A 25,237-nucleotide genomic window follows, 5' to 3' on the forward strand; every position below is an offset into this window, starting at 1 on the left:
AAATACTGATCCAGCATTTAATTATTTATTCACAGGTAGTGACAACAGTGGTTGCTATTAAATTGCCTTAAAGACTTGTTTTACACTCGAGGAAAAGCTTGTATTTTAACTCCAACACTACGGAGGTAGAAGAAAAATGAGTGCAGCAAAACAATGTGCGGCTGTTCATTCACGGACTCCATTAACTGCATTTTTTTAACAGATAAATGTATATTGTCTACCATATGTGGTGTGTGTGTGTGTGTGTGTGTGTGTGTATGTGTGTGTGTGTGTGTGTGTGTTGTGCAAGAAAATCCGACATTTCATTTTGCTTTTTAAAGCTCTTTCAAGTTCCTTGCTTTCAATCAAAGTGAACATTTCAAAAACATTGATCATATAATTACAGCTTCAATTCAAAAGGTATAGTAGGCACATTGAAATGTGTCTACAGCCCACTAATTCATCATAGAAAGCTAACTGTTTTGTCATCTAATCAAATAGTCAGTGTTAATGGTGTAACAGGTAGGTGCACTTGCCATTGGTGCCGGAAGACTAGAAGGCTGTTGGTTCTATTCCTTCTCCAGGTGATTGGATTACTTGAGGCTGTAGCTTAGCATTTGAGGGTTGCTACACTCCTTAGTGTGTCCTTCAGATGAGATGTTAAACTGATGTCCAGTCTGTTTTTAGATGGTGGTAGCTCACGTGGATGTAAGAGATCCCACAGCACCTAATAAAAAGAGTAATGGAAGTTCCCTGATGCCCTGGCTGAATGTCGCACAGTAGTAAAAACAATACCTTGGGTATCCTCTAAAAAGAGGCCATTAGACTAGTGGGACAACCGTGCTCAACAAAGGATGAAGAAATAAATACAAATCTTTGGTGTCAACTCACTTAGAACTGTATCACAACATGAAAGAAGGGAGTATATTGGCGTATATTGATCTTGTTTTTCTAATTCAGTTGCATTTCACAGTACCTAAAATGGCACTAGAAATATTATTACTCTTCACTGTACTATTCTCTGCTTATTTTGGATCTGTACTTGCAGTAACGTTCTATAAAAGTGCACATTTTTCCATTAAATGTTTTTTCTGTCAGCTCTTTGTATGATAACACAACATCATGGTATAAATAACACTATGTAATTTCTGTCATTCTAAAACAATTTTCTTTACAGATTAAATGAAGCTAAAGGAATTTGTCTGTGTGCAACATTAATTATTTCACCACATATATTTTATTTTTGCAAGCAGATAATCTAATGCGGACTGTGTAAACAATCGCTGATTAAAATTACACTATTACAAATCAGGAAAAGTAATCATTAAAGAGGCTGGGCTGAATGACAAAGCTTTATCGTATAGGTAAGACAGTCATTATCTTGTGTTTACAATATTCACCTACAAGAACAAACAATATGCAATTCGATCTTTTTGTAACTGTAATAGACAACTGCAATCATGATTATGAATTATTTTAAAGTTGTTTTTTTCAAATCGTTGCTTTAAATTTATTATTATTCAGTCTTCATTGACCTTTCTGGAAAATCAGAGGGTAATTTCTGAGTCAGAGACTGATGGTAATGGTTCCTTGAGAGATGTATCATGGTACTGATGCCTTTGTAGCATTTACATTGCACTGTGCAACAATAAAAGGGTTAGCTACAGGCTTGTTTAACGTCATGGCTTGTTACAGGTGTATGACTTACAAATATTACTTTGTCTAACACGTCGGTAAAGACTGATCAATAAAAACAAAGTGCTCCCAATTGACAAATGAAATGATAAGAAACAACTTATTGAGTCATTGCCATTCTGTTTTAAAGAAAAGAAAGTCTATAACAATACTTAGTTAAATCAGTAAAGCAAACATAATTGGAAATACACACAGCAACTAAAATTCAAGTGGCACCTTTATTAATTTTAACATTTTCTTTATGCATTGTAATGATGAAAGTTCTACTGATGTGTAACATCATTATGGCAGAAATTATTCCCCTTAAAAATTCAGAATTAATTTGTTACTGTTTAGTTAGTAACAATGGACAACGCAGTGGTGCAGTGGTTGCATTGTCACCTCACAGCAAGAGGCTCTCCAGTTTGATTCTCAGCTGGGGTGCCTTCTGTGCGGAGTCTGCATGTCCTCCCTGCATTCATGTGGGTTTTCTCCTGGTGCTCTGGTTTCCTCCCACTTTACAAAGATATGTGTCTGGAGCATTTCTCCCTGGGCCCCTGCTGAAAATTGACTTTGTTACAAGTCGGACTTTCCTGGTAAATAAATGTTAAATAAAATAATAATGCATTTCTTGGCATTTACATAGCTTACTAACTTGGACTGAATCTGCATTTTCATTGGCAGAGAATAATACCGACTTTCTATAGTCGGGTGGCAAGAAAATGGCCAGATAGTGTTATTGGGGTATGCACAGTCTGTCTAGGGCTGCAGCCCATGCAACTGAGTATTTGTTGTCTTTCTCTGGGCAGAAATTATGCTTCTAGGATATGCAGTGTCCATCTGTGGCTCCAGTTTGTATTGCTGAGCCATGGCTTTTATTATTAGTGTATCTGTTGTCTGTCTCTGTGTACAATTTATGTTACTGGAATACGGTTTTTGGTCTGTGACAACAGCTTTTAATGCTGGAAAAGGTACAATAAATCTGCGATCAAGGATTATATTACTGGTGTTTGTGCTGTCTGTCCTTAGCCACAGCTTGTGTTATGGGGCACATGCTAATTGTCTGCACATAGCCAGAGTTACTGGAACTTGTCACTTAAATTACACCTCAGGAAAACCTGGAAATGTCCATGTATAACATAATGATCACTTCATTTCTTATTCCACTTTGCCTCCTTCCTAGTCTACCTACTATAGACATACTACAAGATAATAAGCTCTAGACTTACAGACTTGTATCTATTTCATGTTTTATTAGGGCAGTTTTAACTCACCATTGTTATTATGTATGTCTCTACGCTATTATTGTCTGTCTATTTTTTGTTATTATTGTATCTAATTGTGGAGCTTTTCTCCTAGGGCCTCCACTGTAAATGGACCTCGTTCATTTGGACTAAACCAGTTAAAAAATGTAAAATAAAAAAATAAATAAATAAATAAAATAAATAAAATTGTCCTGACAATCAGTAGCCATAGTTGCTGTGTGCTCAACCTATCTTTGGCAACTGGCTTCTTCTTGTGTCTCTGGAGTAAGTTCAGTATGAAGAAATTTGGCATTCCCACTCAGCTAGGCAGATGCAAGCCACATGCTTTATTGCAGATAGCTCTGTGCAATGTACATGGCTGGTAAGGCAAGTACACTATAGCAGACAAAAATTCTTCCATTTATAATGGGAGTGCAGTAATAGCATTGCTTTATGAAGCTACAGCTTTATAACAGAAAGCCAATATTGCATTGTGGTCACTGCTGCAGTACTGAAACACTTAGCATATGTTTTAGCCATTTCAGAGCATTTTTTGCTCTTTAGCTTTGAAAAGACAGTTATTTATTTATGTGTGCATGTGTTTTTTGTGTGTGCATAAGTATGTATGTAAATATGTATTTATTTATGTATTTTAAATTGAGGAGGTAACATTTTGGGAACTGCACAGGTGAGCAAGATGACCCAGCTACAGTTATGTATACAGGCTATAGACCAGTTACTTTAAGGAACCTCTAATACACAATGCTATCTAGATTACTTTTAGTGACGTAATGATGAAGCCTACCTGGGTAACCTACAAAAAGTCATGAACAAGTCAAAAGTGCAGACTTTGAGTAAACAGAGACAAGTACAAATGTTTCAACAACTGCATTTTATCCCAAGAGAATGTGACTGATTGAAATAGGCTAACTACACAAATTGCAAGACAAAGGCTGTGCTAAAGGTACCTAGGCCACAGAATGTGTCACACGTGAGATCATGCTTAGTACTGGTAAATTAGTACCACAAGCTTCTATCAAGCATCTTGATACTAATTAATCCACTAAATACATTACTAAATAAAATGTCAGAATGAAAATAAGTGGGGGACTGTGAACACTTCTTTAAGAATGAAGATGAAATGGTTAACCACTTTGACAATTCTTCTTGTGGAATCAGTGATCTTCTATCATTTACGTTCTAGAATGGTGCAGAGAAACCCTCCGCAGTTCCTTCATGAACAGTTGGGTCACTTGCTTTAGTTGCTTGGAACTGTCCAAAGACAGACAAGTAAGTCCCTCTTCTGGGCTGGGGAACTGCTGTGGAATTTCAGACCAAACGATACCTATAGTTTCTGACTGGACATCTTTCATCATAGCTCAGTTACTAAAAATGCAGCTGTGAAACCTGCCTATTAACAAATGTACATAACATAAGAACTGTAAACGTTTTCAGAAAAAACTATAAACGTAATTGTTTAGCACACAGTCCTCTTTGCAATGATGTTTTGGAGATTTTCTTCCCGCGCCACCACTGAAAAAGGGTTTTTGACTAAACCCAGTCGGACAAATCTGGTAAACAAAAGCAAAATAAATAAACTTGTCAGCCAGAGATAAAGCTTATTTTACAATAAATGATAAATTAATACAATGACTGACCATTAATATTCTAAAACGAGTATGCTGATTGACCAGCCCAACCAGTGTGCCCATTGTAAATGTGAGAATATACCAATTGAAAAAGGTCCAGTCGCCCAGACTCTTTTCCATTGTTATATTCTGTAAGTTTTATTTTTTTTAACAAAAATAAGAAACAAAAATCTGTAATCCGGACTCTGAACAAATGAGAGAGACAGGACAGAGAAATACTAGGAAAATCAGATATGTTATTTAAAACTAAAGACATGTACCTGATTTTCTTTGTATTTCCTCCAGTCTGTCTCTCTCCGACCCCTAAACTGTCCGAAATTTTTTTTTTATTAAAAAAAAAAAAAAGAAAACAAAAATGGAACAATGGAGACCTTCTTTCCTATGTTGCTTCCTTTCCAAAGCACTGATGTACTGGGTATGTGTGGGAATGCAAGTCTCATATGCATGCACAGTACATTAAAAAAAGGCACCAGGATATTACCAGCTGCGGAAAGACGGCACATCGCTATTATACTAAGACATTATTTAAGAAAAGTAAGTATTTTTCTTTTCTTAAATAATGTCATTGTATAATAGCAATAACTGACTCTGTGGTGTGGTATATTAAGATTTTACCCACTGTTGCCTTTATTTAATCACACCAACCATGGGTAAATCTTAATATACCACACCGACGTCATCGGTTATTGCTTAATTACACAACATATAAATGTTGTTATTGTAACTAAACCAGAGACTGTTAATATCTATCTATACTAGATAGATCCCAGATATCAGTTTGATTTTTGTTCATGCAAACATGGCTTTCAAAACGCTGCAAACAATTTTTATTGATTCCACTCCATTTTGAGATGTTTACAGAAATACGATCTGCATGTGTAACACATTTAATTGACAAGTAAATAAAAATATCTAAAAAGCAGTACTGCTTAGACAAAAAGTGTTAGTCTGTATGTTTTTATTTATTGGCAAGATTATTAACATGTCATATATTCATATGAATATATGGCCGGTGTCTAGTTGCCCAGCCTGGGTTACCTAGGATAGCTCTGTTGGGCGAAATCTGGATGTAAAACCAACCAACCTGCCAAACATGAACTGAGAATTGCTATGCTTAATGTAGGTTCACTGACAGGATGCAGCTTGGAAGTGGATGACATGATGATACGGAGGAGGCTGGACATCCTATGTATCCAAGAGACTAGATGGAAGGCAGTGCAGCAAAGGCACTTGGCTTGGGATCCAGACTCTACTACTCAGGTGGGGGACATTTTGACTTATTTAACCTTAATCCAACTTTACTTAACTGGCTTTCCATCCTTGTAACAGTTTTCTTCATTCATATTATATTTTTGTTAGAATAACTAAGTCATTTGAGTATAAAAGATATACAGGTATTATTATACCTTTTTCCATTTCCCATCCTGCTTCTCTCATTACACAGAATGTTTGTTTAATCCCTTCACTACTAGTGCAAATAAGCACATACTCATCAGCCACACCTGCTTCACTCCTTTTCAATTTTTTCTTACCTAACCAACAATTTATTATAACCTTCACCCAAGACATCTCACAACACTTCAACACTTTTATTTTTCCCAAACCCATAATCCCCTAAAATATCCCACATTGCCTTATGACTTACTAAATCAAATGCGTTTGTGACATCACATACAACCAATTGTACGTCTTTATTCTTCCTTAAAATAGCATCTATTACTTCTGTTGTTATTACTAAGATTTCATTCACTTGTTTTCCATTTACTCCATATACCCCTTCCCCATCACTTCTTCAGAAATTATCCCCATTTTTCTGTTGTTTTCATAAAGATTTTTATAATTAGTATTCCTCAGTGTTGCTGACTTTCAATTCTTAATATTTTTTCCATCTTTCTTCCATAATAACTGTAATCATCTCAACACATATATTTTTATCTTATATCCTTTCCTCTAACCAGTCATTCATATTTCCCATTAATATTTCCCCTTATAATACCCATCACTTAACCCATTTAAGCCTGGTGCTGATTCTTCCTTCCCTGCTTTTATAACATCTTCCAGTTCTATCATTTTGATTATTTCTTCTAACTTATGCTTTTCTGTAGCTAAATTTTTCTTTGCTTTCTACTTTCCCTGTTTATCTTCTTTTTTTATGCATTATTTTTTATGCTATCTCCATAATTTTGTCTTGTTTACATTTTAATACCAAATTGAGTCATAGAGCCATATATTTTTACCAGGCTAACAACCCAGGGGGCCTTTCTAAGACTAGCCAAATCCTGTTTCCAAATAGGATATTGAGGGCCAGTCATTTATAAGGTACCTCTGTCCATGAGAGGCATGGGTGCCAGGCCCAGTGTAAATTTCCTATTCTTCATCCACTGGTCTGGGTTGTGCTTAAAATAGGTAATAGACAAACTCAGTTTCATGTGGATTTTCATCTAATATTCCATCCATCTTCCTTCCCTTCTTTTTACCTCCTTTCCTAAAAAGGGTAAAAAATCTTCTTTCATTCCCTTTAAAAATGCTTGTCTGTACAAAATTGTCTTAATTTTTCTTTATTTTATTATACATTTTTCTATTTATCTTATAATTTTCTTCTTCCATTCCATCTCTAAGTCTTTCAATTTATTTTCATATTCCACTTTATTTCTTTTTTACCCTTCCCGCTCCTTCCAAAAAAGTGTTTTTATATTTCTCTTTAAACAGTATCCACCATTGTGTCTGACTTATATAAAATAGTATCATTGTCATATGTTCTTTCCATAGTATACTGTACTACCTTACAATTCATTTTTTATTTTTCCTTGCACCCCTGTTAATAATTTTCTTTCTTATTATTTATTTATCGCCTAAAACAGCCCATATTTCTGTAAGAGCTGAAAAATCTGCTTCTTCTTCCCACCTGCCACTTCTTTCACATCACCTGAATACTAGCATAATTTATTTCTGTTTTAAAAATTCCCCTTATGTTCATCTGCTGTCTGTGTTTCAGTGATTTTGTCTGTGTGTGTGTGTATGTACATGTATGTATATATATATATATATATATATATATATATATATATATATATATATATATATATATATATATATATATATATATATATATATATATACACATACATATACATATATAGAAGAGAGACAGTAGCAAGTGTATGAATAAAAGAGAGAATAATAGCATTGTTTGCTGACAATATAATGGTATATCTGACATATCCATTAAAATAAATGTAGATAAAATAAAAAGCATATCCATAGACTATGTATTAGTGCAGGAATTCCTGTACCTTTGTAGGTATGAAGAAATGAAGTACCTAGAAGTATGGCTAATAAAAGGCTCATCAGTAGGGTCAAAGAAGATGTGGTAGGAAAGTAAGCAGAAGATAATCCAAAAGGTAAGGGAATACAATTCCTTTATTATGGATCAGGATATTAAGGTAGATGATGGGAAGGAAAAATGAGTCCACTTGATATGGTATATTGGCCAGGTATATCTCTATCAACTGGATGAAAAATTAATAAGGAACTGAACAACCTTATTTGGGAAGGAAAGAAGCCTAGGGTTAAGTGGGATAAGATGATCACAGCAATGGAGCAATGATGCCTTGGGTTTTCTGATTTAAAGATTCAAAATTAAAGCTATTATATACACTGCAAGTAAAGGGATATAAACTGAAATGGAAATATGCAATAATGAGGCAAAGGGGACTGCAAGAGATCGGGAGAGATTATTTACTGGAAAAAGATGAAGGGTAGAGCAAAAACTACAAGGCAGAGAACATTATGTATATAACTTGCCATATAGCACATTGAAAAATAAGCTAGTACGTGGTTGAGATAAGGAGATTTTACGACAAATTTCTGAAATAAAAGGACAGAGAGTAGGCAAGAAACTCTCTATCCCTTTATTTGAGAGCCCTGTCAACAAATTCTCCCGTAACTGGAGGAAGGCAGAGAAAAAAACAGGGTACTTGGAGTAAATTATCTCAGAAGGAAACTAAAAAAAAAAAAAAAAAATAGGATGAAGCAAAATAAATGTTTATCAAATCAGAAGCAATAGCAGAATAAAGACAGAGAGAAAGAAAAAGAAGAGTGATGTGTGACTGGCCACACAGCTGGAACAGAGACAGCAGCTGAAAATGGTATAAATGTTGGGCGTGCAGAGTTACACACGCTAATTATAAAAATCAATCAGAAGAACTCAAGCAGGGTCGAGAGACAAGGTTAGGTGGACAAATTACAAGACAGCAATAGGAGGGAAATGTGCAGAGCGTCAAAATATGTGGATATATTCATTGAAATGTTTAAAAAGATGTTTTATACTGCTTGCAGATTGCAAAGTATCTTCCTTTGTGTTCAGCGTAACTATTGGAGTTGTTTGGAGAGTAAGATGGGGAAACTGGGAGCATGTGTTTTGGGAGCATGCAGAGATGACAGAGTTTAAAGATACATTGTAAAATGCCATAGGTCAGATGGGGGGGGGGGTGAACAAGCAGAAGTTACCAAAGAGGCAATGCTGTTAAACTGGAGTAGGGAAGCTAGAGTGTCACGACATTATTATTGTGTTCCCAGCCAAAAAAAGGATAACCAGAAAGCTGAACTTGAGGGTTAGAGCAACCCTGGTAGATGTGTGAGGTACTATGGAGGAAATAAAGCAAGTGGAGGAGAGGTTTTTGGAAGTGATTAACTCCACTGTAAGCCTGCTTTAAGACATTGGCCTTACACCAGAGTAGACTACCATGAGCATGTCTGTTGGAATCTGGCCCTAGATGTCTACCCCTTAAATGAATGTTTGGAACCATTACCTTCACACTGGAGAACAGAATGATGAGGAAGAATGGAATACCGAGGGAAATGAAAATTGCACAAAAATGATAGAATAGTGAATGTAATGTAAGTTTACTGGCTGCAAAAAAAATAGTAGTTTGAAATGTTAAAGCTTTAAGGGGAAAATAAAAAAGAATACATAAATTCAGTAAGTATATGACTGTAATGTAATGATTTTGATGGTTTTACATACGTTACTCTCTAAATTGTGAGTTCAATAGAGATGTTTTCAGAAAAAAAGAAGTACCTACTGACAAGATGGTTTTCCAGTTGCTAGACAGTTCACTTTCCAAGAACCACCTGACAAGAAAGGCAATACATGTTCATTTCACCTTCCTAAAACCCACCCTTTGGTAGAATAAATGAAACCTGAAGGTATACCTCAATATGGATGCCTACCTAGATATTTAAGTGAAAAAGGATTGATGGCCATGAGAATTTCCAGAGGTAATGACCAACTATTTTCATTTCCTAATATGTATGTCAGGCCAGAGCATTAACCCTAAAGGGATGATAAATTCATTGCATATCATCAAACAGCCAAGATAGCGGTACATTGGTGTCCACTACAGAGGAGTCTCCCAAACATCCTACTCAGGCTATTGATTAAGGGCTCATGGGGGCACAGAGATTCTAGTCCAATAATCTTAGGAGTCCTCTGGATAAACTTTTGTCAAGGGGAGAAATGTATGCTTTATGAAAATATTCCAAATGCACTTGAAAGAGTAATTCGGTTCAATTCTGCTCTTTGTTTTTACTTGCAAAATTCATATAGAAATAACACACCTATTTACAGTGACAGTGGAGGCACATGATTTATTTTCAATATTTACACACATAAGTAAACAAAAAACTAAGATCTCTAAAAGGATTCTTTTGATGAAACAATGTAAATGATGATTTCTACAAGATGTAATGATTGTGAAAATGGAATTCTTTTGAGATTTCATTATAAGTAATATGGCATTATCCAAATAGCATCTTTAGACATCTTTATACATGGTATATTGGGTAATGGAACTATAGCCTTAGATATTTTACATTGATGTAGGAATGCAGTAAGTTCAACAGAAAAAAAGAAAATGAATGCATTTATGCAGTGGTAGTTGTGTATATTTCTCATACAGACCATACTAATGAATTACAAATAAACTCCAAGTCATATATATTAAAACTTTATTGTACAATACTATAGTTTTGTGAAATAATATTACTGCAACCAGAATAAAATGTGAGACCATTATTAAATAGCTAACAGTGATGCTTCACTTAATCTAAATAGCAGGTTATGAACAACCAGTGGCAACATATAGCTGAGCAAATTTGGAAAATTATTCTCTATTTAATAAATCAGTATGCAGTTCAAAGGACATCTTGGAATTTAGGGTCAAGTGTATGCAGGGAAAAGTAGTTGTGCATTCAGACATGTTACTAGCTTTATCAGTTGTTTAATCAGATAGATGATGGTAATAAAAGGACACAGTTCTTGGCCGGGACTCATAAATGAGGTAAATTTCAAGGCATCACTGTGCAAAACGCAGGCATTAAGCAAATCTGATGTGTATTATGAACTGGATGAAACTGTTTGGATGGGTAAAAGACTGGATAAGCAAAGAGAAGGATAGTGCTGAGGAAAAAAGGGACAAAAGGCTGTGGAATGGCTGGGGTGGTGCTGCAGCAGGACATGTTTTGGATCTGATGTATTTCACAAAGAATTGTTGAGTCAGTGAGTATTCACACATGCAGTGTAGTGCTCTATAGGTATAGCGTTATCTTGTGCTCATCTGGCAAAAAAAGCAGTACAGTAGCTACCACTGTGTGTGTGCAGAAAGACAGATCTTTTATATCAACTGTAACCATAATAAAAATGTCTTCAGTCAATGCCTGCTATCTGCTTTAGAAAATGTCGAGTCCCTAAATATGAACAAGTACCTATTCCTTACACCTACTTACATTCTCTTTTTCACTCACTCCATTACTTCAATTAGTTTTTCTCATAGACTGTCTTTCTAAACATGCCATAACACTGTATTTTTCTCTCACCTCATATTGCAATTCCTTTTTGTATTACATTAACTTATCTTTAATGTTTCTATAAACTGGCTAAAATTTATCTGAATAGTAAATTATTGTCATATAAGTTGTTATCTATTCTTAACTAATGTTTTCATAGCAATGTCTTTTGGCTTTTCCTGGTTAGGGGTCACCACAGCAGATCACTGGTCCGCAGATTAATTGGTAGTGGCACACACACACACACACACACACACACACACACACACACACACACACACACACATACACACACACACACCTATCTGCATGTCTTTAAAGCTCACTCAACCACAGGGAGGACATGCAGACTCCACACAGAAGGTGCTCCAGCCGGGAATACAACTGAAGAACATCTTACTGTGAGGCGACAGCTCTAACCCATGTACCACCACAGCCAACTCCAATGTTTTCATATTATGGTCTAATTTGGTATAATTATTTAAAAATGTTGGTCTAATTTGGTATAATTATTTAAAAATGTAGATGTTTTGCATTATTTTTGAAGACTGAAAAATTATTGTTCTTGAAATATTTTTGTATACTTTGGTGCTTTTCTTCCAAGGCCTGTACTAAAAATGGTCATCTACCCAGTCAGACCTTCCTGGTAATCAAATGTCAATAAATAAATAAATGAGTATTGTCTTTATTACTAAAAATAGCTTAATATCTATAAAGACTGCTAAAGGTTTCATTATAGAATCATCAGGTGCTTCAGTTGGGCTGAATGGGAAATTTGAAAACCTTCTGGAAATGTCAAAAATTGCATGAACAATAAGATTATGTACTGTTAAAAATCCAGGCATATTAGATACTTAAAACTCATCCAAAAGCAAATATTAAAGATTAAATCAATCCCACAATAAGATGTGTTCTATTATTATTTAATATTGTGGTGCTGTCTTAGAACCATCACTACACATTTTGTAAGAGTATGTACCACAATTTAATAAGGATAGATGACACATCATTAAGATGGAACTGTAAGAGTAATGAAACTGGATAAAGGCACTAGGGTACTGGTGATGGAAAGTATTAAATATTCAGAGGATTCAGAGGCTATGCTGGTGTTATTAATGGATAAGGTACATTATGACCCTGTGTCAAAGCATTTAGTTAACATTGCTATTTGTACTTTTGCTGTTGTAAAGGCTATATGCGTAAGGCCTCTTGGCATTTTCTAAAACAGAAGAGATTGTTATTATGGTTACAACTGATATAAATGATTTATCTACTTCAATACCACATGGAACTAGCCTTGAATGTTTTTTTGAGCATTAATTTATAAGTCACTGGGGAAGTGAATATTAAGCTACTCACTTTATGCACGGAGATAGTGTTAAAATATATTTCTTTTATTTTTTATGGTTGAATATTTCCACTGGAAAATGGGATAACAATGGAAGCTAATCTTGCCTTCATATTGGCTAATATTGTATTATAAACACTGAATTAAAGTTATTAAAAATATATTTTTGGAAAGATGTTACCCCTCTGATGTTGTTGAAAGTAGTATGAATGAAAGTTTTATTTTGCTTTAGGGCTAAGTGATTTATTCCCATCTTAAGGAAAAGAGTGTTAACAGTATAGATACTAAGGGATCTGAAGATTTTAAATATATGGATGTTACGGAAAAGGGCGAAAGTTTCACTATTGTTGTAGAGCTTCCATATTGTATTATGTTCATACAACTGAGGGATATTTTAAAAAAGAATTGAGAATATACTATAACAACTGGGCCTCTTAATGAGATTTTAAGGTGTTAGCCATGGTGTCCATATAAGTGCATGTGGGTTAATCTTAAGGACATGTTGGAGCATCTAAGAGCTGGGACATATCCAGTAGGGTGGGATGATAAAATATGGAGCATGTAAACAATATGTCTATTAATGCATTTAGAGGAATTACTGTTTCCAGCTACCCCCGTGCTATACACTGTAAAGGAAAATATAACTGTAATATACCAGGGGTTGTATATTTAGCTAGCTGTAGCGCTTGTGATTTATTCTATGTGTGAAAAACTGAAAAAGCCTTAAAGGAAAACTCATTCTTAGAACTAAAAATATATTTTTCACTCTATCTTTTCTGAGCTATTTTAACATCTCAGAATCGACTACTTCTTATAGAATTTTAATGTTTTCCACAAAATGGCTTACTATGGGGCTTGACATAACAATGTGATCTTGTTTCTCTTTCCCATAATCCATTTCAAGTCTACTTTATATGAGTCATGTTAGGCATAAGAAAGTAGTGATGTATTCATATGCCATTGTCATATAATGGGATTAGTGTCAGTCACTGTCATCTTATACCTTTTATAACAGGACGACTACTTTTATTTCTTGAACGGCCTTCATCTGTGTGTGTCTCAGAGCTTATTTTACAGTATGCTAAAGAATTATACAGCTGCAACCAAAAAGTAGTTAAACTGCAGACTTTTGTTCAAAATATCTTTTTGTAGTACAAGATGAATTGACAGTCCTCTTCCCCCATGCTTTCCTCTCAGGTGCCAAAACTGTCACTGCTCTGTTTACATAACAGCTGCTACTGGAAAGGAAAGGCTTTGAAAGTAATTTGTCCTCTATTGCCAGCAGTGGAAAGATTTTTATTTTCAGTCTTTTATATAAATAAGTCTACAACAAAAACACAACCAATTTTCTATTGTTTAACTTTGGTTTACTATTTTTTGAGGCACAAATGTCTTGTAGCATTATATTTTCCATATTTTCTTGGTACTCTGCTTATGTAGTGATTTGTCAAATTACAGGAAAATCACTCCTCTACAAACCTGGCTCCTTGATAATGAAACAATCTATTCTCCAGAACCTGCAGTTGGGAGATTTTTATTTGGGGGGGGGGGGGGGCTGAATGTTGTAGGAAAATCTTCATCAGCTGCATTTCTTTTGTAACTAATGTTATATTCTTTTCTCCTTAGTATGCTGTTCACGAACTTCGAGTGGCGTTCGACATGCTTGAATGGACTTGCCTTCATTGAAGGCTAGGCGTCGGGCTGGCACCTCGTCACCATAAAAATTGACTGCCAATCATTAGCGGACTGGAGTGCCACTGTGGCGACCCCTAACCGGGAAAAGCTAAAAGAAAAACAACAACAACCTTTGGATTGTGACACAGATGTCTTCTATCAGTATACTTTTCTATTTTAATATTATTCTGCTTATCAACTAATTTGTTAATGTACAACACAATCACTATACAGCAACACTAACTCCTTAATAATGACAGAAGTGTTGCTTATTTTCTGGGCTCTGTAAGATTTAGAAATTACTCTGTGTACTTTTGCAGGAAACTGCATTCTTGAAGGTTACAACCATCAGTGAATTGAAGCATGCAGCAATCCATTCCTGTTCCATTAGCTGAACTTTTGATGTCTGTGAGTAAGTGCAGAGGACCAACATTCTGCTTCCAGTGCTAAGAGTACATGGTTTGAATCTTTCCATCTTCATTTTCCTACTATTTGACCTTGAGCAAGTAATTTAACCAGGCAGTGATTTAGGGATGCTGGGAATTTTTTTTGCTTGACTTTCTAATGGTCTCCTGGAACACATGCTTAGCAGGTTTGCATGAATCTATGCCCCTGTCCCTTTATTCCTTTTATCAGTACACCACAACCATCATAATACTGATTCTATGTTATGCTTCTTCAGTCTGTTATTAGCTATGTTTGCTGTTGCTTTCAGTAAGTGCCCAAAGAAATTCATAGCATTTCACTGCATGTTAATATTTTCTGTAATGTTTTTCCCAGTCACAACTGCAGCAGTGATGTGTTTAATGTACAAAACATTTCCTTTTTGCAATGTCTTTTCCTGCTCCATTCCATTTTCAGCCCACGTCCCACAGTTGACTATGACATATTACATTATCTATGATATTCTCTTGCTCAAGTGCTCTTTAACATTTATTTTTTCATCTGTGAATGTTTGCCCCTTTCATGGTTTCCCCAGTTTACTGTCTGCCAAGCAATTCTGTAATCAAGACATGTAGAATTATGCACATAGCTTCTTTAGCAATGCTTACTACTATAAAAATGGGCTCTGACCACCCACTAATATGTCATTCTACCCCTGGAAAACTACACAGTTGTTGAACTATAAAATTCCTATGTCTTTATGGCTCATTACTTTGTTTCTTTCTATCTGACACATCCTGACATGTACCGCAAGTAAGTTTTTTTACCTTAATCAGCAGAAGCTTTAGAAAATAAAGTTGGCCATAATTTGAAGAATAATAGATAGCTGTCCATATTTTAATGCAAATGCATTATTCTTTATATTGAGTAACACAGCCGACATACTTTCAACAAAAACATACATTAGCACTGCCACACATTAAGAATTTTCGGTACAATGGTTTGGTGACTGATACAACAACAGACAATGCCAATGAGACAAGCACAAAATGACTGTCAAATAAGGATGCTCCATTCACAATATGCTACACCTATGTCTGTATTTTTTCGGGTCTATATTAGAACACCGAACATTCAAAATGTCGAGTGTTCTAATATCGAACCCTATGAATCGAAAATTTAAAACATCGAACATTCAGAACAGCAAATTTTTTTCCTAGAGAAAATATTCACTGTTCCAAAACACATACACACAACACAAGCACACCAAACAAACAGCAACCCACACACATACACCTAAACTCTTACACCTAATCGCACACTTACCTGAACCCGACCAGTAACTTTCCACCACAGCACTGAAAATACCGAAGCAACAGAAATGGACATGCCGAATTCTTTCCCTAGGAAAAAATGTGGTTTTCTGTTTCTTCGATATTTTCAGCGTTTGCTGAAAATGGGTCGATATTAGAACACTCGAAATTCTGAACGTTCGGTGTTCTAATATAGACCCATTTTTTCTTGTATGATGCTAAAATGGAACAGCATAAATTCAAGAATGTGTGCTCATCATCTATTTTCTCCACATACTGCAGTGCCTTAAGAAGCATGGTATGTTGTTAAGGCACTTTTTAAGAAGCATAGTAGTGTACTCTGCCAGGCCCATTTTGTCCCATTGCTTTCCCAGTGTTGCACAGGGACTGCTGCATCACCTTGACTCCTGTCTTTCATACACTTCATCCACATCTTGTCTGCTCTGTGTGTTGTGCTTTTAGTCTTCCCATTCAGTTCAATTGTCAATTGTTTTCCTTACGCAGCACTGCTTATGATATTTACATACGTAATGCAGGAATGCCATAATCAAAGAACCTAAGGTTAATAAATTGATTAATGACAAAATGGAGTGTTAGTTTGCTCATGTCAGTGTTTGCATGGTAGTTTAGCTGGGCTCTGCCTCACCTGTTCTCGGTGTTGGATTATGTGTCTAGTGCACATGGAGGTGAAAATTATAAGTGGCCTATTTAGTGTTTCAATAGCACATGACATCAGACTAAAGTGGAAATAGAAGTGGCAGGGCTTATTCCACAAATGTGAGCTTGGGGCTTTAGCCCCATCACTCCTGTTGTTTATTTCCTATTATTAAAGCAAAATAATTTATGTTTATAGAAAGACATCTCAAGATTTAAACAAATTAACTGCACTGTGCAATACAAGTAGATTAAAGTAAGTCTTTTATACCAAATGAATAAACAGTTTTGGTAGTTGCAGTGTACAATACAGATACTTTAAAGGGATTTTTACGTGAAAAAGTTACTTAAGTGCAGATTGAGAGGTGAAGTGTCACTAGCTGTATATGTACATGTACATGTGCACATACACAGAGGCATATAATTTATTTCTCCATTATAAGCACATAATCATATGTTTCTATACATACATGTAAGATGTGTGCTACACACATGTACTTCATATATATGTGAAATTATGTGTATAGCTTCTTTAGCAATAGTTAAAGTACTTCAGATTTCCCTTTCCTAATGTTATAATGAAAAGGCACATTGCACATGTAAGCTAAAGAAAATTCAGCTGTATATCATGGTTGCTGTTAATTGTTACCTTTCTTTTGTTGACTAGAAAATGCTGTTGTACTCCACTTCCGTAAAGACTGACTCAAAGTCAGTGAAAAATGTATGTTCCCAAGCATCTTTGCACCAGATATGCATCCTCCTCAGAAAGGATATCACAAGAAAGCATAAAAGACCTTCTTATAAATTGTATCAGTGCACTTAGTTGATAGGGTTACCACCTGCCTCCTTTCCTGCAGAGAAGTTCTGATTTGGGCAGTTCTATTGTGGTTGAGGGAGGGGCAAGAAAATGGAAAAAGTGTTGAAATTTTACAAGAATTACAAGAAAAATATGTTTTTACTTTTCTTTAAATATCACATCTTTGATATTATATCTAAGTCATCTTAATATATAAAGTAGTATAAACAACCATTATTTAAAGTTTAAAGCTTAATATTCTAATACTGTGATGCTGCTTATGTAAATTTGTCAGAAGAGATGTCAACTGGCTTTGAACCATTGACTGATCTAATTATTCTGTTTCTTCTCAGTAACATTTGCTAGTATGCACAAGCACCAAAATAAAACATTCACCCAAGCAACCCATTCATTAAAATATCCAGATATGCAAAAGCACCAACATAAAACATTTCCACAAGTGACCCCTTCAGTAACATTTCCTAGTATGTACAAGCACCCAAATTAAATATTCAGCCAAGCGACCCCTTCAGTAAAATGCTACGTAAGCACAAGCACCAAAAGGAAATATTTCCCCAAGTGACACCTTTAATAACATTTCATTTCGGTGCTAGTGTATACTAGAATTATTTCCTTAAGTGACCCTTTCAGTGAAATGTCCAGGTATGCAGAAGCACCAATTAATTTCCCCTCACACCTCCGTATTCTCTATGAAACTGATGCTTACTGGCATAAATTCAGGGCTGTTTACATGCTCAGTATGCAAATTAGATCATTATAGATTCATGTCTATGAACAAAACTTGTACGCATATGTGTAAAGCCCCTTAACAGTTTAGTAGCCACCCCCTTATTGTGTATGTGTTAAGCATGTTACTCTTTTTCAATAGGGTGGTATATTTATAGAAACTCCTTTGCATGTTCGTATGCATGCTGACAGTATGGGATGTTTATATCCACATACTGCCATTGTTTGTGGATGACTGCTACAAAAATGTGAAGCCCCTGACTATGAATACCATCATAGGAGGCAGATGTGAAATTATTTTCACTGTCTGCATGAAACAAATTAGAAGGATGAAACATGCAGTTTCTATTTAAGTTTTTGGAAAGTGGTATCCTGAACCTGAGACAAAGCAGAGAAATGTCAAGGATGGTTCAAGAGGGAACCAAGGATCGTCCATGCAGAAGAGGCTGTAGAGAGTTAAAGGGCACTTGCTGATGATGTGGTCAGTTCAGAGTAGGTGGATGTCTGTATCAGTGATACAGGTGGTGAAAGAGTGCAAAGCAAAACAGAGAAAGAAGGTTGATATGTCATATTACAAAACACAGTCATACATATAGATGGATAGCTAGATAGATATAGATATATGGATCTACTTTAAAATGTTGAATAAACACAACAATGAAGTGCAGAACATTGAGAGCATAATAGTGAAAATTGAGTTACTCGAAGGTGTACATGATCGGCTCCCATAATATCAAACTTAGAAAATTGAATGGTAACTCCCTACTCTCTACCAACTGAAAACATCAACTACATTTCAACTCCTACAGTTTAGCAGGAGACTGTACCCACCTGTACACCCCATGTGGGGAGCTGCACTCCCAACACCTCCCACAAATTAAACATACCAACTCTGAGATTGCACTACATTGAGGGAAATGGTAAACTACGAATACACTCGGCATCTACAACTATGTAACTACTTAAAACAACATCTTTACATTTTAATAGTCCAATATAAATCCAACACATAGCTGTTAATTACTACAACTTTGTTTTATCTTTTAAACTTTAAATTTCTACAGACCTCTCCAGTAAAACCAACATCCTGCAAAGTTACATCCGACATATTTGTTTTACGTACGTAATACAAAACCTTAAAGTGACAGTGCAACATTTAACCAAATGCCATTCAACTTTAACAATGCATTTATAAATACCAAGTTACCGTTCATTTTCCTGAGTTCATTATTATGGGAATCAATCATGTACACTGTTAAATAACTGAGTTTTCACTATTGTGTTCTCGATGTTCTACAGTTCGAAGTTGTGGTTATTCGACTTTTTAAATTAGATTCACATATATATATATATATATATATATATATATATATATATATATATATCACAAGAATGTGGCCCCAGAAGCGGCCTTAGGTCAACTGGTGCCGTAGGCAAAAGGGCTCCACAGCGCCCCCCCCCCAAACCACCTGGTGCCCCCATCCTGGTCTACCTACACCAAATAAATACTGAAAAAAACGCCCCTGCTAGAGCGGTGCCATAGGCAGCTACATAGTTGGCCTTTGCCTAAGGCCGGCTATGTGTGGCCCAGCATTATAACAAGCATAACTGCAGATAGTGTGGAGAGTCTACACCTCTCCGGATGTCCATATCCAAAGTAGGGCATTTTTTAAAGAACTATAAGCTTTTTGCATGACAAACCATGCTCAGAATTAGTGCAAAGTGTTTGGTTTCACTTTACTATAAAAATAAAGGCTCACAGTTGTACAATTCTATTGTTTCAATTGTTTTCTAGACATAGTTATCAACCTCTTCTGTTCAAAGTTAGGACCAAAATGTTTAGGGTCAAAGGGTCCAAAGTAGGGACACTTCTTGAATATTGATACTGTCGATACAGGAAGTTGATGGACAAGGAGAACTGGAGCTGAAATGCATTTTCTGAAGTAAAAAAAGTCTGCAAGTGTTATGGCTACCATTACTGTAATCTGCCATCTTTTATCAAAGGTCACCAGTTTTAGGGACTGGGCAGAGAGACATTTTGAACCAAAATTAGATACATCCCTGAAAATCAGGGACTTGAGAGGTGACATATTAAGGTATTTCAGGTACAACATCGTATTTTTCTACAATATGGTTTGGAAAGTGAGTAAGCACTTGCTGACTTAAAATGTTGCCTGTTTTCAAATTTTTTTCAGGACACAGGAGACAGGTAATAATACTGCAAAGACCTGGTGGATCACTTGGTCTTTTTCCCGACAGCAGAGATTGTATTCCTCTGTGGCACAATGTAAATATTGAAGGTATTTCTAACCTGTGCTATAATTCAGCTGTAGTGACTAAATCCGATTGCCACAAAACAAGGACATTAATGAGTTGCTATAGGTAAAAGAATAACAACACAGTGCAAGTGGAGAGGGGGTAAGGGGCAACTCTTGGTAGTAATATTTTGCCGCATGGTCTCTTCTGTGTGCTTTCTCTAACATGTGGCAAACTGCAGTCCTTAATATGGATACTTGGCTGTTCTTTTTAGTGTTACTGGGATATGTGCTTTCTTCTTCTGACATAAAGACTTCAGTGTAGTGCTTTTCTAATGATGAAGTACTTTCTCTAGATTATCTGCTCCCTTCTTCAACACATGTACAGACGCGCACACACACACACACACACACACACACACACACACACACACACACACACACACACACACACACACACACACACACAGACACACACACACACACACACACACACAGGAGTATCTATTGAAAAATAACCTTAAATCAAACTGACCTTTTTGACTTCAGTCTTCAACTGTTTGCAGAAGTTAAGTCACTGACTGACTGCAGTGTGTCAACACATTCTGCAAACATTTCTGCTGTACAGTGAACCTGAGTAAGCTAAATAAACATAGTGAGTACCACTTGCTTCTGTGCTATGGAGTCAGGGCTCTTACAGCTATTTTTGTTAATATTGTGTGTGTGTGTGTGTGTGTGTGTGTGTGTGTGTTTGTGTTTGTAGAAGTGCTGGGGAATCTACAACAAAGAATCATTCTGTTGCCAGTATTTTAGAGTTTCAGCAGGATGACTGTGAATTCAGTCCTTTCAGTACACAATGCATATTACTTAGAGGACTGACAGACCACAGACCGTGAAATAGTACACCCACAAAATCTTGCTTAGAATTATGAGCTCTGTACTGCTGGTATATTTCAGCAATTTGTACGTAGCTAGCTTTGTGGAATTGTTTTCTGTAATTTGAAAAACATTACTTCCTGATTGTAGTGTTTGTGTAACAACAGGAAGGAGGTGACTGTAGTACTAATTTCAGTGTTTCCTATAAGTATTCTAACTTCTTTATCTGTGTATCATTACTGGCTTCAGAAGTTAATTCATAAGTATTACTCACCCCACTCCTGTCTTCTCCTCATGATTTCCATTTTACACCCTACTCTACCTTCTTCTCTCATTGTCCTGATCTTCTGCTCGCTATCCTTTTGGTAAAGTCTAGTGTATGTTGTTTTGCTGACCTAAAGTTCAGCAGCCTTGGTTTTGATACATCAGCTTACAACAAACAGCCAGGTATAAAGTATTTATAGCTATAGTGTATTATTTAAATATGTATCCTATATTCCTACTCTGCTATCATTTACATCATTTGTATATTGGCATTCTGCTTTATTTACAAAGTAGAAGACCATGTTTCTGCTGATATGTTTCCTCCTCTTTGTATATGTCACTGTTATGACGTTGTGTCTCTAACATACAGTACATAATATGTTCATCTCTGCTTGGGTTATATATGCATCACCAAAGATATATCAAAGATCACAGGTACAGTTGTCATTGTGCAAATAATTTAAATATGAACTTTTTTCAGCTTTCATTTTTTGGATCTCATGGCTTGTTTCCAGCTGACCAATCGAGAGGTATTGCACCTAGTGCTTGCCTTTTTCTATTCCCCATGGGGCTGGGAATGTCTTGTCTGTTGGCATGCTGGGAAGAGAAGTGGAATTATAGAGCAGTATTAGCAGGCAGGAGGATCCTGTCTGTTAAATCATTTGCCACTTTTCTTCTTAGGCCCTACCCCCTCCTTGGTGATGTCATAGTTGTCAGGCTGGATGGGTAATGAGGTGTGAACCATGAGGATCTGTCCACACTGGACCCATAAGGAGGCCCTGCCTCCTAGGCCATCCTGGCATCCTTCTATGATGTGGTCTTCACCAGGGCTTAACAAATGATCTGCTCATACCACCACAGTTGTTTCCCTCCAAGGACAGGTATGCCATGCTGCCTGTTGCTCTGTCAGTCATCTGAGTAGCTAATCGATCCTGGGTCACCTGGGGCATAGTCAGAGCTTCATTCCTATGTACCACCAGGTCAGATATTTTTTTTCCCAATTGATGTTTACTTAATGTTGACACCTGTAAGTAACCAACTTCTTCACTGTCATACTGCTCCTTATATATTGCTATGTGTTTACTTCTTTCTGTATTTATGCAAATTATATTCAAACTATGATGTTTTATCTTTAAAAATAGTCTATAAAGGGCCTATTGTTTAAGGCAAATACACATTTTTATAAATGTTGAACATATTACAATGAGCATAAAACAATTTTTAACTACATCTAACTGTTTTACATTTGGGTAAAGCAATCAACAGATTTCCATTGCTATTAACTAAACACATTCTCATCCACTTTAATTTATTCCACATAAACATTTTGTAGATTTTGACAGGGAGTGACAAATCAGAAAGCTGGGAATAAGTCCATCTAAGATTAACAAACTTCCACAGTGCTGAGGAAATTATTCTATGTCGCGCAACTTATTAACAAACGTATGGCATCTAAGTCCAAGGAAGTCATTCTCCACTGTATTCAGCTTTCATCAGACCCATCATTGAGCAGAATGCCCCCTTTGGTATGTACCTAACCAGGAATATCCAACAACTGGAATGTCCACAGAGGTTCCTCACTAAAAGAATACAGGGCATAAGTAATATATCCTATGCAGACCGCCTCAAGGCCCTATCCCTGTATTCTGTCTCCTACAGGCTTTTGAGGGGAGATCTATGCCTGGCATACAGGGCATTGTCAGACCCCACTCTGGTGGATATCCTGCATATCTACAAAGCAAACAGTGCCAGAATCACCCATGCTAAAGACTTAAACCTTGCCTGTGATATAAATAGGTCCTGCTGGAGAGATAGATATGTATCCTAGAGACTACCCCATCTATGGGACAGGCTCCCCATCCATGTAAAGTAGAGTTCCTCTCTAATCCAATTCAAGTGCAACTTGGACAATTGGATGGGAAACCTGAAATTCATCCCTGGTTTGGCACCTATGTCTCTGATGCAAACAGGTAACCTGTAAATGGGTCATCTCCCAGGCCCATGCTTACACTTATTAAGGGTATCAGAACTCATCAGAGATTTGGGATGCATGGCTAGGCTTAAAAAAGCCCTTGTGGTCACTAGCCTAGTAAACACCTATAAACCTATGAACCAAGGATGGTGGTAGTGGGACACCCTTCTATTAGCAAATGCATTTTGGGGGTGTAACCTTGGGAGAACTGACAAGATAGTTCTGGCCATACTTCCTTTCTGCAGATCACTAAATCTGGCTAAAACTATCATAGAAACCTGTATCCTTTAGCATAGATTATGAGATGGTCACATTTTAGGAATATCACATCACCTTTTTTTAAGGAAACCATATATTTCTAATGAAGTACAAGAGTACAGCAAACCATGCCTCTGCAAACACATTCAAATTGTTAAAAAGCCTGAGGTTAAGCATTACTTAAGGAGGCTTCAGATCATGACAAGCCTTGTTTGCATTATTTTGATACTCACCAATGAATACTGCATTAAAATGTTCAAACAACATCATTTTTTAAGCATTTTCTAACCATAAAACATGTTGAAAAACTGAACATTGGACATCACATGTTTAAACATTTATATACAGATCTGCAGATACATTTTTATGTATGTACATTTTCTTATTGCACCATATATTAAACAATGTAAAGAAAAAATATTTTTTGGATGGGCATAAATTAGCAGGTTTTGTAATATTTTCTGTGATCTTCTGAGCAGTGGTCTATTATAATCAGAATAGTTTCTGGCTGGATGAGTATTTCTCAACAAAGTATTACTTACTGTCCTGGGTTGACAAGTCAAAATCAAGAGAGTCATCATCTAGGTTTTAAAAAATGAAGTGTTCTGTCAAGGTTGTCTCCCATTGCACAGTATTATTCAAAGCTGATTGTTTTGTCTCCACTGTTTTATTAGCACAGGTTGTCTCTTCTAGAATGTGTGTTCCCTGGGCCTGTCTCTTCAGATAACCACATCTCTGTATTCTGGGTTCACTCTCGCCTTGTTTTTTCTAATATGTCCTTCAGGCATGGTCTTTGTGTCATGTACAGATGACATTTAAAATAAATTCATGCCTAAGAGTCAAGCTGACTCATCTTGTCCCTAACCTTGGACGTGTGGGACTTCCTTACTGTCTCAGCATACTGTGGCTGCTCCCTCTGTGCTAGGCTTTTCACACTCATGACTCTTATTGCTTCCTCTGTGTTTGGAATATATGTTGATATCCCCATTTGGTTATGACTGTAATGGAGTCACTTTTTATGTATTTTTCCCTATGCTTTACAAAAATGCTTTAAGTGAGAGCTACTAAAAGTAGGAACATTTTCAGATTTTACAGATGTTGGCATTACAAACATTAACAATCTTCTCCAAGACTAGGATTACAAGATACAGGTACAATAGGCTCCACCAGTGGGAGCCTTATATGTTCAACTGAACTGACAGGCCAATAAGAATATATTCTGACATTGGTCTGGGATGATTTTCATAACTCAGTCCTTTGAAGAGGTAACACTCTTGTTCACTGTACAGTGATTTGGCACAGCA

Source organism: Protopterus annectens, chromosome 8.part0 (genome assembly GCF_019279795.1).
Source record: "Protopterus annectens isolate FY-2018-M chromosome 8.part0, PAN1.0, whole genome shotgun sequence".
NCBI classification, from domain to species: Eukaryota; Metazoa; Chordata; order Ceratodontiformes; family Protopteridae; genus Protopterus; species Protopterus annectens.